Here is an 11,254-nt window from a genome sequence, read left to right as displayed (position 1 = left end):
AAAAACTGTTCTCAGACATTTGGTTGCAAAGTGCCACTTCATGTGTGTGTGCTCAGTTGCTCAGTCGTAACTGACACTCCACGAGCCTGTGGACTGCAGCCTGCCAGGCTCCTCTGTCCATAGAATTTTCCAGGCAAGAATACTGGAGTGGGTTGCCATTTCCTGTCACTTCAGCCCAGAGTATTTGTATCCAGACTGGGAACAAACCTTAAGGCAAAGCAAGAACTGGAATGACCGAGTCTGAGACAGTCTCCAGACCCTGACTTATCAGCTGAAAGGGAAAATGCAAAGAATATACTGTCTCCTATTTCTACATAGAGTGGTGAATTTGTAGCAGTAGTAAGATTTTACTCCATTACATACTGGATGTGGGTGTTTATGCCTTTTTGGATGGCTCTCTTCTCTATGTATCAGTCTTTGGTTTTGCCATAAGATATTCAGAAACATTGTGTTACTTATTGACTTTATCAGTTAATTACATTTTCTGTATATTTTATGTTAGGAGTGAAACTCAGCTGCTGCTTATTTAGAGGTTTGGGATCAATCATCCTTTATACTTCTTTACGGCACTTACCACTGTCGTTGTATTGTGCATTACTGATATATCTCTACCTACAGAATACAGCCTCCCTGAGAGCCAGAATTTCATTTTGTTTTCAGCTTTATCCGAAGTGGGTCCACATGTCAGGCACCCCAGAGGTGCTTTATGTATCAATCCCAATCTTTCCCCTAAAAATAACCACATCTTGACTTGTATGGTCATCTCCTTGCTTTCTTTATAAACTGTCACCCAAGATACATCTCTAATCCCTATAGTTTTAAAAAAAAATGTACATCTTTTAAGTCTCTTTCAATTCTCCAAGTACATTCCAATCTTCCTTTGTCCCACCTTTTTCCTTCCAACTTAGTTCTGGAGGAATCTGGGTTGTTTGATTTGCTTGCGGAGTTTCCTACAACTGGATTTTGTTATTAATAACTGTGGAGGAGCTGGAAGGCTTTAAGCAAATACTGAAAATGTTTTTGCTCCACTCATGACGAAGGTTGGAAGCTGGGATGAGCATAACAAAGGGTTATGAGCGTTCACTGAGTGCCCAAGGCTGGGAACGGATGACGAAGGGTCAATACGCCCGGCCTTGAGGCGTTCGAAGGCTTCCTTCTGACCACCTGTTTCTGAGAGCAAGGACTGTTGTTTCATGATAAGACTCCCTTTAGAGTTTCGCCAAAGCTATGTTATGCCTTGGGCGGTGGGAACTGTATTTTATGCTTGAATGCTTTAATGTTTATCTGGAATGGCTACGTGCAAGTCAGCCTTATTCTGTATTCCCTGAAAATTATAAAACTGCACAACTGGATAATAAACTTCGTCAGTCCACTAGAGGCTGTCCCTGAGTGTCCTTTTCAGAGTGCGGGTCTCCGAGCCTTACAAATAACTGCATTTCCTGTTACTCTGTCTCTTGTGTTTTCTACAAATTTGGAATGAGATTATGAACTTGATAAGATTCAGGTACAATTTCGTGACAGAGTCCATCGTAGGTGGCATGGAGGAGACATGAAATAGCCAATTGTCTTTCTTTGTGTAGTGGCAGCAATTAATTAGTTGATTAGGCTTTGCAAAATGGTGATATTCAAATTTAATCACTTTTTAGTTGGAGAAATACTTTGGTAATAAGAAATTTCTCTATTTCTATAAATATGTGAAATACAGAAAATAGATATACAGTTACAGTATATACTAGTTATACAGTATATACGAGTTACAGTATTATACTAGTTTCAGGTGTAAAACATGATTAAAATTCTAGATTATATTCCATTTAAAGGGATTCTGAAATACTGGTTGTGTTCCCTGTGCTGCCCAATGTATTCTTGTGGCTTATTTTACAGTTAGTAGCTTGTACCTCTTCATTCCCTACTCACTTCCCTATCTTGCCGCTCCCTGCTGCCCTCTCCCATCTAGTAACCACTAGTGTTTTCTCTGTATCTATGCACCTGTTTCTGTTTTGTTCTATTCATTAGTTTATATTTTAGATTCCACAAATAAATGATAACATACAGCGTTTGTCTTTTTTCATCTGAGTTGTTTCACTAAACATAACACCCTCCAAGTAAACTATAAACGTTAGGGTACATTTATGTTTTTGAATTTTTGTTTTCTTAGCATATATACCTAGGAGCAAAATTGTTGGATCATATGGTAGTTTTAGATTTTTCAAGAAACTGCTATACTCTTTTCTACAGTGTCTGTGCCAGTTTACATTTCCACCAACAGTGTACCACGGTAGCCTTTTCTTTCTGTGGTTCAGTCGCTAGGTCGTGTCTGACTCTGCGACCCCATGGACTGTAGCTTGCTAGGCTGCCCTGTCTATGGAGTCCCAAACCCATGTCCTCGAGACATTGGCAGGTGGATTCTTATCTACTGTATCACCAAGGAAGTCCTCTCACTGTGTTTTTTTATTTGCATTTCTTTGATGACTAGCAATGATAAGCACCTTTTCATGTGCTTATTGTCCATCTGTGTATCTTCTTTGGAAAAATGTCTGCTCAGTTCTGCCCGTGTTCTAATTGGGCTGCTTGTTTGTCCGATACTGAGCTGTATGAGCTGCTTCTATATTCCGGATATTAATCCCTAATTGGTCATGTCGTATGCAAATATCCTCTCCCATTCGGTAGGCCATCTTCACATGTTGTTGATGGTTCTGTCGCGAGTATATGCTCCTCGGTTCTGCCTCGCCACAACAGCGATTTGGAGTGATGGACATTAAAGCCCTCGGCACGTGACAGCTCTCGGGTCTTGGACAGACGGCATTAAAGCTCTTAGACAAATCAGTGTTGCAGCTCTGTTTTATTTAGAAAATTGCAAGAGAATCCATCTTCCAGGCGTGAGGGCATGCCGACCCAGAGACAGAGAAGAGAGTGGGGGAGCGCTCCAGTGTGCAGGAGAGAGAGCGCGCTTGGCTCCTCCTTTTATGTGACCCCCAACGCCCCGGCCCGCCTGCCTTATGTGAATTGGGCTAGCCAGGAGTGCTGATTGTCCTTACTCAGGTCCTCAGACCTTCCTTTGATCTTCCTTTGTTCTATTTTCATGGGCTTTTCCCGTCCTTGTCTTTTAGCCACCGCCATTTTGGACTCCTGTTTCCTATTCTAACTACCTAACAGTTTCTTCCTCAAAACTGAAAGTATCAATACCCAGAAAACTACCTGTAGGCATACACCACAGAGAAAGTCTTCTGTATGTGTGTAATTGGATACGAACAAAAACATTCTTTGCAGCCTTTTTTTTGAACCTGGGTAAAACTGGAAGTAGTTTAAGTGTGCATCAACAAGAAAATGGCTTTACAAAAATAAAACTCTAGATACTTGAATTATTTACAGGTATATTAACATGAGATAAATTACAAATATATATTGTGAAGAGAGAAAGAAGCGGTTGCAGAATAATGAATAGAATATGATACCACTTAAAATATACATGACAGTAATAGAATATGTTATGTATGGATACATATGAATATGCAAATATTTGCAGGAAAGATAGTCATAATTTTGAATGTCTTTTTTGTTTTGTTTGTTTGTTTATTTTTTGGCCCTGTCACATGGCATATGGAATCTTAGTTCCCAACCAGGGATCAGACCCGTGCCCCCTTAAGGTAAAGCACAATTAGCCACTGGACTGCCTGGGAAGTTCATTCAGTGACATTTATAGAAAGATTTTCTAAGAAATGGAGAAAGAAGCTTCCAATACTTAAAATAATGGTGTCACAAAAAGTCAGACATGACTAAGCATGCATGTATATGTGTAGAATGATTATTTATAGAGTAACACCACATTTTATAAATCTGCTTATAAAATGTGTGTAAGCTTACTTAAGCCAAGTTTATACAAGTCTAAGAAAATAGTTTGTAGTCACTAGAATTGCTGCAGTTATATCAACAAGGCAGTAATCTTTATTCCTTGGCAATCCTGGCAAATGTGAACCACATGTTGGTTTCAGCTGAGTTGTCCTTCCTTAATTTGTGGCTTTAAATATAGCCATGTTAAGTCTGGTTTTCATGGCTTAGGTAGAATTAATCAGTCAACAATTATACATTTATTAAGTAGTATATCTACTAGTTTCTGTAGGAAATTTTAAAAATATAAAACATTTTCCCTATACTCAAAGAACTTAAAATCTAATTCTAGAAATAAGACAAAGTGAGGACAGCATGAAACCAAATTTAAGCTAATTTATATGTCATATGTCATAAGAATTTAGAAAAGTTGGAGATCAGATGAAACCTGATAGCAGCAGATGAAGCTTCATGAAGTAAGTGAAATGTGAGTTGGGCTTTTAAAAATGAGAAAAATATACTCTGGTGCAGAGAAGGAAAAACGGACTGTGTTCTTTTTCCAGATGTGAGGAAAATTCATTCCATCAACCATTGGTCCTGGATTTAAAAACAGGTCAAATCATGAACACTTATTCAGTAGGGTAGCTTCTGGTTGGATAACTCAGTGCTCATGTCTTTTCCTGCCTCAACTGTTTACTAGGCTGAAAATTGACAAGAAAGTAAGGATTATGCCATGCCTCTTTCTGTCCCCCTTGAAGTCTGGTATAACTTATGGCAAGGAGCAGAAACACATATAAACGTGCAAAAGTGAAAAACAGGTGCTTATAGAAAGCATACTGGGGTTTAGTAGATGTGAATGCTTGCATTCAAAGGGCCTGTGAATTGGCAAGTTGGGCTTTGAAATCTACTCTGTCTCTTCCATCTCTTTCTTTTCTTGATTTTCCTGTTTCTGCCCCCTTCGTTGTTGTCTGCCTTCTTCTGTTCACTCACGTTGCACATAGCTCAAAATAGCAGACTTGATGTGTCAAGACTTCAGCTGGACATTCCTTTTGCTTTTGCAAATTCATTTCTTGGAATTTATGCTGTAAATATACTCACATAAGTGCACAAAAATAAATATATAAAAATCTCTGGAAAAAAAAGCCAGAAGCAATCTAAATGTCCATCAATAAGAGACTACTTAAATAAAATTATGGTATAACAATTCAGTGATATGTTTGGTAGGTGACCCTAGTGTTCACCAACATTTCTTAGTCTCTTCTCTTCTGAGTCCATGAAGGGAATATACTTCCCTGCCCTTTGAAGTTGAACATGCTGATGTGATTTGATTTGGCCCCTGAGATTAAACAAGCATTTTAAGAGCCCATGGCTGATCCTCCATGCTCCCTTCTAGTGTGGCATTTGTAGAAATACACATTGGGAGGGAGAGACAGAATCAGCTAGACTGAGCCTTGACAGCCAGGTCAGCAAACTTCGCATGCACAGGAAACCAGCTTTTGTGTTAGGCCACTGAATTCCGGTGTTGTTACGATAGCATAACATTGATTATCCTGACTGATCCTGTCTACTAAGCAGCCAGTAAACTGAATGAGGCAGATAAAAATGAGTTGAAATGGAAAACGTCCAAGATAGACTGAGTGAAAAAGACAAGGGACATAGATTTATACAGAATTATTCTAAATTGATGCTTTTCAACTGTGGTGTTGGAGAAGACTCTTGAGAGTCCTTTGAACTGCAAGGCGATCCAACCAGTCCATCCTACAGGAAATCAGTCCTGAATATTCATTGGAAAGACTGATACTGAAACTGAAACTCCAATACTTTGGTCACCTGATGCGAAGAGCTGACTCATTTGAAAAGGCCCTGATGCTGGGAAAGATTGAAGGCAGGAGGAAAAGGGGACAACAGAGGATGAGATGGTTGGATGGCATCACTGACTCAATGGACATGAGTTTGGGTGGACTCCGGGAGTTGGTGATGGACAGGGAAGCCTGGTGTGCTGCAGTCCATGGGGTCACAAAGAGTCAGACACAGCTGAGCAACTGAACTGACTGAACTATGATTTTATGAAAACATACCTGTAGAAAAAGACAGACTGAGGAACTCTTCCAAATGAAGGAGATGAAAGAGGCATGCCAACTAAAAACAGCATATGACCTAGTATTCGATATTGGACCACAGAAAAATGCCTTTCTTTTTTTTTTTTTAATTTAGTTTCACTGAGTCTCAGTTGTAGCACTTCGACTGTTAGTTGTGGGATCTAGTTCCTTGACAAGGGATCAAATCCAGGTCCCCTGCATTGGGAGCTTGGAGTCTCAACCACTGGATCATCAGTTGGTTTTTCTTTTGCTATAAAAGACATTAGTAAGATAATTAGTTACACTTGAATAAGATCTGTAGCTTCAGTTCAATTCAGTCACTCAGTCATGCCCAACTCTTTGCGACCCCACGGACTGCAGCATGCCAGGCTTCCCTGTCCATCACCAACTCCGGGAGCTTACTCAAACTCATGTCCATTGAGTCGGTGATACCATCCAACTATCTCATCTTCTGTCTTCCCCTTCTCCTCCTACCTTCAATCTTTCCCAGCATCAGGGTCTTTTCCAATGAGTCAGCTCTTTGCATCAGTGGCCAAAGTGTTGGGAGCTTCAACTTTAGCATCAGTCCTTCCAATGAATATTCAGGAGTGATTTCCTTTAAGATTGACTGGTTGGATCTCCTTGTTGTCTAAGGGACTCTCAAGAGTCTTCTCCAACACCACAGTTCAAAAGCATCAATTCTTTGGTGCTCAGTCTTCTCTATAGTCCAACTATCACATCCGTAAGTGACTACTGGAAAAACCATAGCTTTGACTAGATGGACCTCTGTTGGCAAAGTAATGTCTCTGCTTTTTACTGTGCTGTCTAGGTTTGTCATAGCTTTTCTTCCAAGGCACACATGTCTTTTAATTTCATAACTGCAATCACCCTCCACAGTGATTTCAGAGCCCAAGAAAATAAGCTCTATCATTGTTTCTATTTTTTCCCCATCTGTTTGCCATGAAAGGACTTCCCTGGTTGCTCAGACGGTAAAGCATCTGCCTACAATGTGGGAGACCCTGGTTCGATCCCTGGGTCGCAAGATCCCCTGGAGAAGTGAGAGGGTAACAGTCAGGAAGGCCAGGGTTCTCCAAACGGAGGAAATAGGCTGCAAGTGTCAGACCTTTTCTCTCTCTCTCCCTCTTAAGCGGCAGGAAGAAACAAACCAGTGTTACTTTTTTTTCCCCTTCTCTATACAAATTTAAAAAGAAGTTTCTCTTAGAAGTCTGTGTTTCCATAATGACACCTGGTTCCACCTGAACTTTTCTCAAAACTTGAGCTAACCAATGCATTTTTTCTCATGGAAATGTTTGTCTTAAGCTATGTTAATGTTCTATGCATTTACCCCACAGTGTATCTTCAAGTAAGTTCCCCCTAAAGGCTTAGAACCCACTTGACAAACCAGTATGTTATACTCATACATTGTTCTCCTAATCTATGTTAATGAAACTACCTTTCTTCAAGATTCATGTCAATCATTTTATGGCCCGAGATGACTCACCTGGTGCCATGATTATCTCAAAATGCATCTTGTGGGTGAGGGGCCTGGTGCCATTCTCTGAGTTGTGAGACATTTCCTTTCTTAAATTAGCAGACTGCTAGTAGCTATATAACATCCAGCTAAAGACTAGCAGGGGGGTATTCTTTCTACCCCCTTCTGATGTCTATGTTAGAAGCTTTCTCTATCTCTTTTATACTTTAATAAAACATTTTTACACAAAAGCTCTGAGCGATCAAGCCTTGTCTCTGGCCCCGGATTGAATTCTTCTCTTCTGGAGGCCAAGAATCCCAGCGTCTTTCGTGGTTCAGCAGCAACCTTTCAGAAGGAAATGGCAACCCACTCCAATACTCTTGCCTGGAAAATCCTATGGACAGAGAAGCCTGGTAAGCTCCAGTCCATGGGGTTGCCCAGACTCGGACATGGCTGAGCAATTTCACCCACTCACTCACTCTCATTTTCCATGAAGTGATGGGACCGAGTGCCATGATCTTAGGTTTTTGAACATCAGATTTTATGCCAGCTTTTTCTCTCTCCTCTTTCACCTTCATCAAGAGGCTCTCTAGTTCCTCTTCACTTCTTTCTGCCATTAGGGTGGCATCATCTGCCTATCTGGGGCTATTGATACTCCTGGCAATCTTGATTCCAGCTTGTGCTTCATCCAGTCCAGCATTTCGTGTTATGTACTCTGCATGGTGATGAACAGGGAGGCCTGGCGTGCTGCGATTCATGGGGTCACAATGAGTCAGACACGACTGAGCGACTGAACTGACTCTGCATATAAGTTAAATAAGCAGGGAGACAATATACAGCCTCTACGTACTCCTTTTCTAATTTGGAACCAGTCTGTTGTTCCCTGTCTGGTTCTAACTGTTGCTCCTTGATCTTCATACAAGTTTCTCAGGAAGGAGGTAAAGTAGTCTGGTATTCCTGTCTCTTTAAGAATTTTTCACAGCTTGTTGCAATCCACACAGTCAAAGCCTTTAGCATAGTTAATGAAGCAGGAGTAAATGTTTTTCTGGAATTCCCCTGCTTTTTCTATGATCCAACGGATGTGGAAATTTGATCTCTGGTTCCTCGGCCTTTTCTAAATCCAGCTTGTATATCTGGAAGTTCTCGGTTCACATACTGTTGAAGCCTAGCTTGATGGATTTTGAGCATTACCTTGCTAGCATGTGAAATGAGCACAACTGTGCGGTAGTTTGAACATTCTTTGGCACTGTCCTTCTTTGGGACTGGAATGAAAGCTGACCTTTTCCAGTCCTGCGGCCACTGCTGAGTTTTCCAAATTTGCTGGCATATTGAGTGCAGCACTTCGACAGCATCATCTTTTAGGATTTGAAATAACTTGGCTGAAATTCCATCACTTCCACTAACTTTGTTTGTAGTAATGCCTCCTAAGGCCCACTTGACTTTGCACTCCAGGATACCTGGCTCTAGGTGAGTGATCACACCATCATGGTTGTCTGGATCATTAAGACTTTTTTGTATAGCTCTTCTGTGTATTCTTCCCACCGCTTCTTGATATCTGCTGCTTCTGTTAGATCCATACCGTTTCTGTTGATGCCCATTTTTAAAAATGGAAATACAGTTGATTTACAATGTTCTGTTAATTTCTGCTGGACAGAAAAGTGATTCAGTTATACATATATATTCATTCTTTGTTATATTCTTTTCCATTATGGTTTATCATAGAACACTGAGCATAGTTCCCTATGCTATAGAGTAGGACCTTGTAGTTTTTTCATTCTACATATAACAATTTACATCTATTATCTTCAAACTCCTAGTCAATCCCTCCTCCTTGGTAACCACGAGTCTGTTCTCTATGTCCTTGAGTCTGTTTCTGTTCCATAGACAGATTTATCTGTGTGATATTTTAGATTCCGCCTGTAAGTGATGTCATGATATTTGTCTTTCTCTGTCTGACTTACTTCACTGGATTTGATCCTCTCTAGGCCCACCCATGCTGCTACAAATGGCATCATTGCATTCTTTTTTATGGATGAGTAGTGTTCCATTGTGTGTGTGTGTGTGTGTGTGTGTAAAACATCTTCTTCAGCCATCCATCTGTCGATGGGCATTTAGGTTATTTCCATGTCTTGGCTACAGTGCTGCTATGAACACAGGGGTGTATGTATCTTTTTGGATTATAATTTTGGTTGGATATATGCCCAGGAGAGGGATTGCAGAATCATATGGCAACTCTATTTGTAGTTTTTTGAGAAACCTCCATACTGTTTTCCCATTGATGCCCATTTCTTGATCTTTATAATTATACTATAATTATAGAGAAAAATGTCTGTGTTCTCAGGAAATACATACTGATGGATTTAATGGTAAGGGGGCATCATATTTGCAACCCAATTTCAAATTTTTCAGAAAAAGTATATAGAGAGAGGATAATAAAACAAATTATGGCAAAATGCTAATATTTGAGGAGTCTAGGTGATGGGTATGTATTTCCTGTGCCATTTTGCAATTTTTCTATAAGTCTGAAATTATTTCAAAGCAAAAAGCCAAAAATGTATCTTTACACATATTTATATCTGTTTTTATATTCTTAGACATGTTTTAAAACTATAAAAAGTCACTGTCTCTGGGTATATGAATGAATAGATGGATGCAAAGTGCTGGGGTAGAAGGAAGACCTTTCTTTTTGGTAGGAGAGAAAAGTTTATTGCAGGTCCAAGCAAAGAGGACAGGTGGCTTTTGCTCAAAAATCTTGAATGGACTTTTACTTTTCTTGGAGTACTTTGATTCTACTTGAATTCTCCAGAGAAAATACATATTTGCTGTTGTTTTCAGATACAGAGATTTGGGGTAATTTGGCTTGCAGCAAAAGATAGCTAATATATCTGGTGCCTCCTAGCAAAATAGAAATTACTGCAGGAGAATGATGACAACCTGAATCACAACCCCCAAAACCAGAGAATTTAACGTGATTCAATTATAGCATGAAAGAGCATTTCTGAGAATATTAAGGATAATTTTCTAGATTTAAAATTTATTAGATAAATTTAAATAAAGGATGGTAATGTTGAAACCTGAATTAGTGGTCTGGAAAGGGAAAAAATGGAGTAGGAACCACTCCAGTATTCTGGCCTGGAGAACTTCATGGACAGAGGCGCCTTGCAGGCTATGGTCCAGCTATAGTCCATAGGGTCAGAACAAATCGTACATGACTGAGTGACTGAGCACAAAGGGAAGAAAGATTTCAAAACACAGAAGGAAAAAAGCAGTAGAAATGGAAAAATAAATAAATGAATAAAGACATGGAAGACAGACACCAGAAATGCAGTGTGTAAATAATATTACCAGGGAGACAGAGAGGAACACATGGAGATGAGGCAATAACTGAACCAATAAAGGAAGAAATTTGATATGAGCTAGACTTCACTTTCACGTTTCACTTTCATGCATTGGAGAAGGAAATGGCAACCCACTCCAGTGTTCTTGCCTGGAGAATCCCAGGGACGGGGGAGCCTGGTGGGCTTCCGTCTCTGGGGTCGCACAGAGTCAGACACGACTGAAGACACTTAGCAGCAGAAGCAGCAAAGGACAATTTGAATCTGAAAATGGAAAGGTCTTCCTGAGTTCCAGCCAGATGGATTAAAACATGGTAGTAACAAAAAAACAGGCATATATTTACACACAAGTATGTTCTAGTAAAATTCCTAAACTTCAAAAGTCAACAGTACTAATCTTTTTCAAATTAATTTATGTATGTTTGATTGCACTGGGTCTCCATTGCTGCATATGGGCTTTCTCTAGTTACTGTGTGATTCCTATCTACTGTACCACCAAGGAAGTCCAGCAGTACTCATCTTAGAATCTACTGGGCAAAAAG

This window comes from Budorcas taxicolor, chromosome 10 (genome assembly GCF_023091745.1).
Source record: "Budorcas taxicolor isolate Tak-1 chromosome 10, Takin1.1, whole genome shotgun sequence".
In the NCBI taxonomy this organism is placed as follows: domain Eukaryota; kingdom Metazoa; phylum Chordata; class Mammalia; order Artiodactyla; family Bovidae; genus Budorcas; species Budorcas taxicolor.
The sequence above is the reverse complement of the archived record's forward strand: the minus strand, read 5'-3'. Positions refer to the sequence as shown.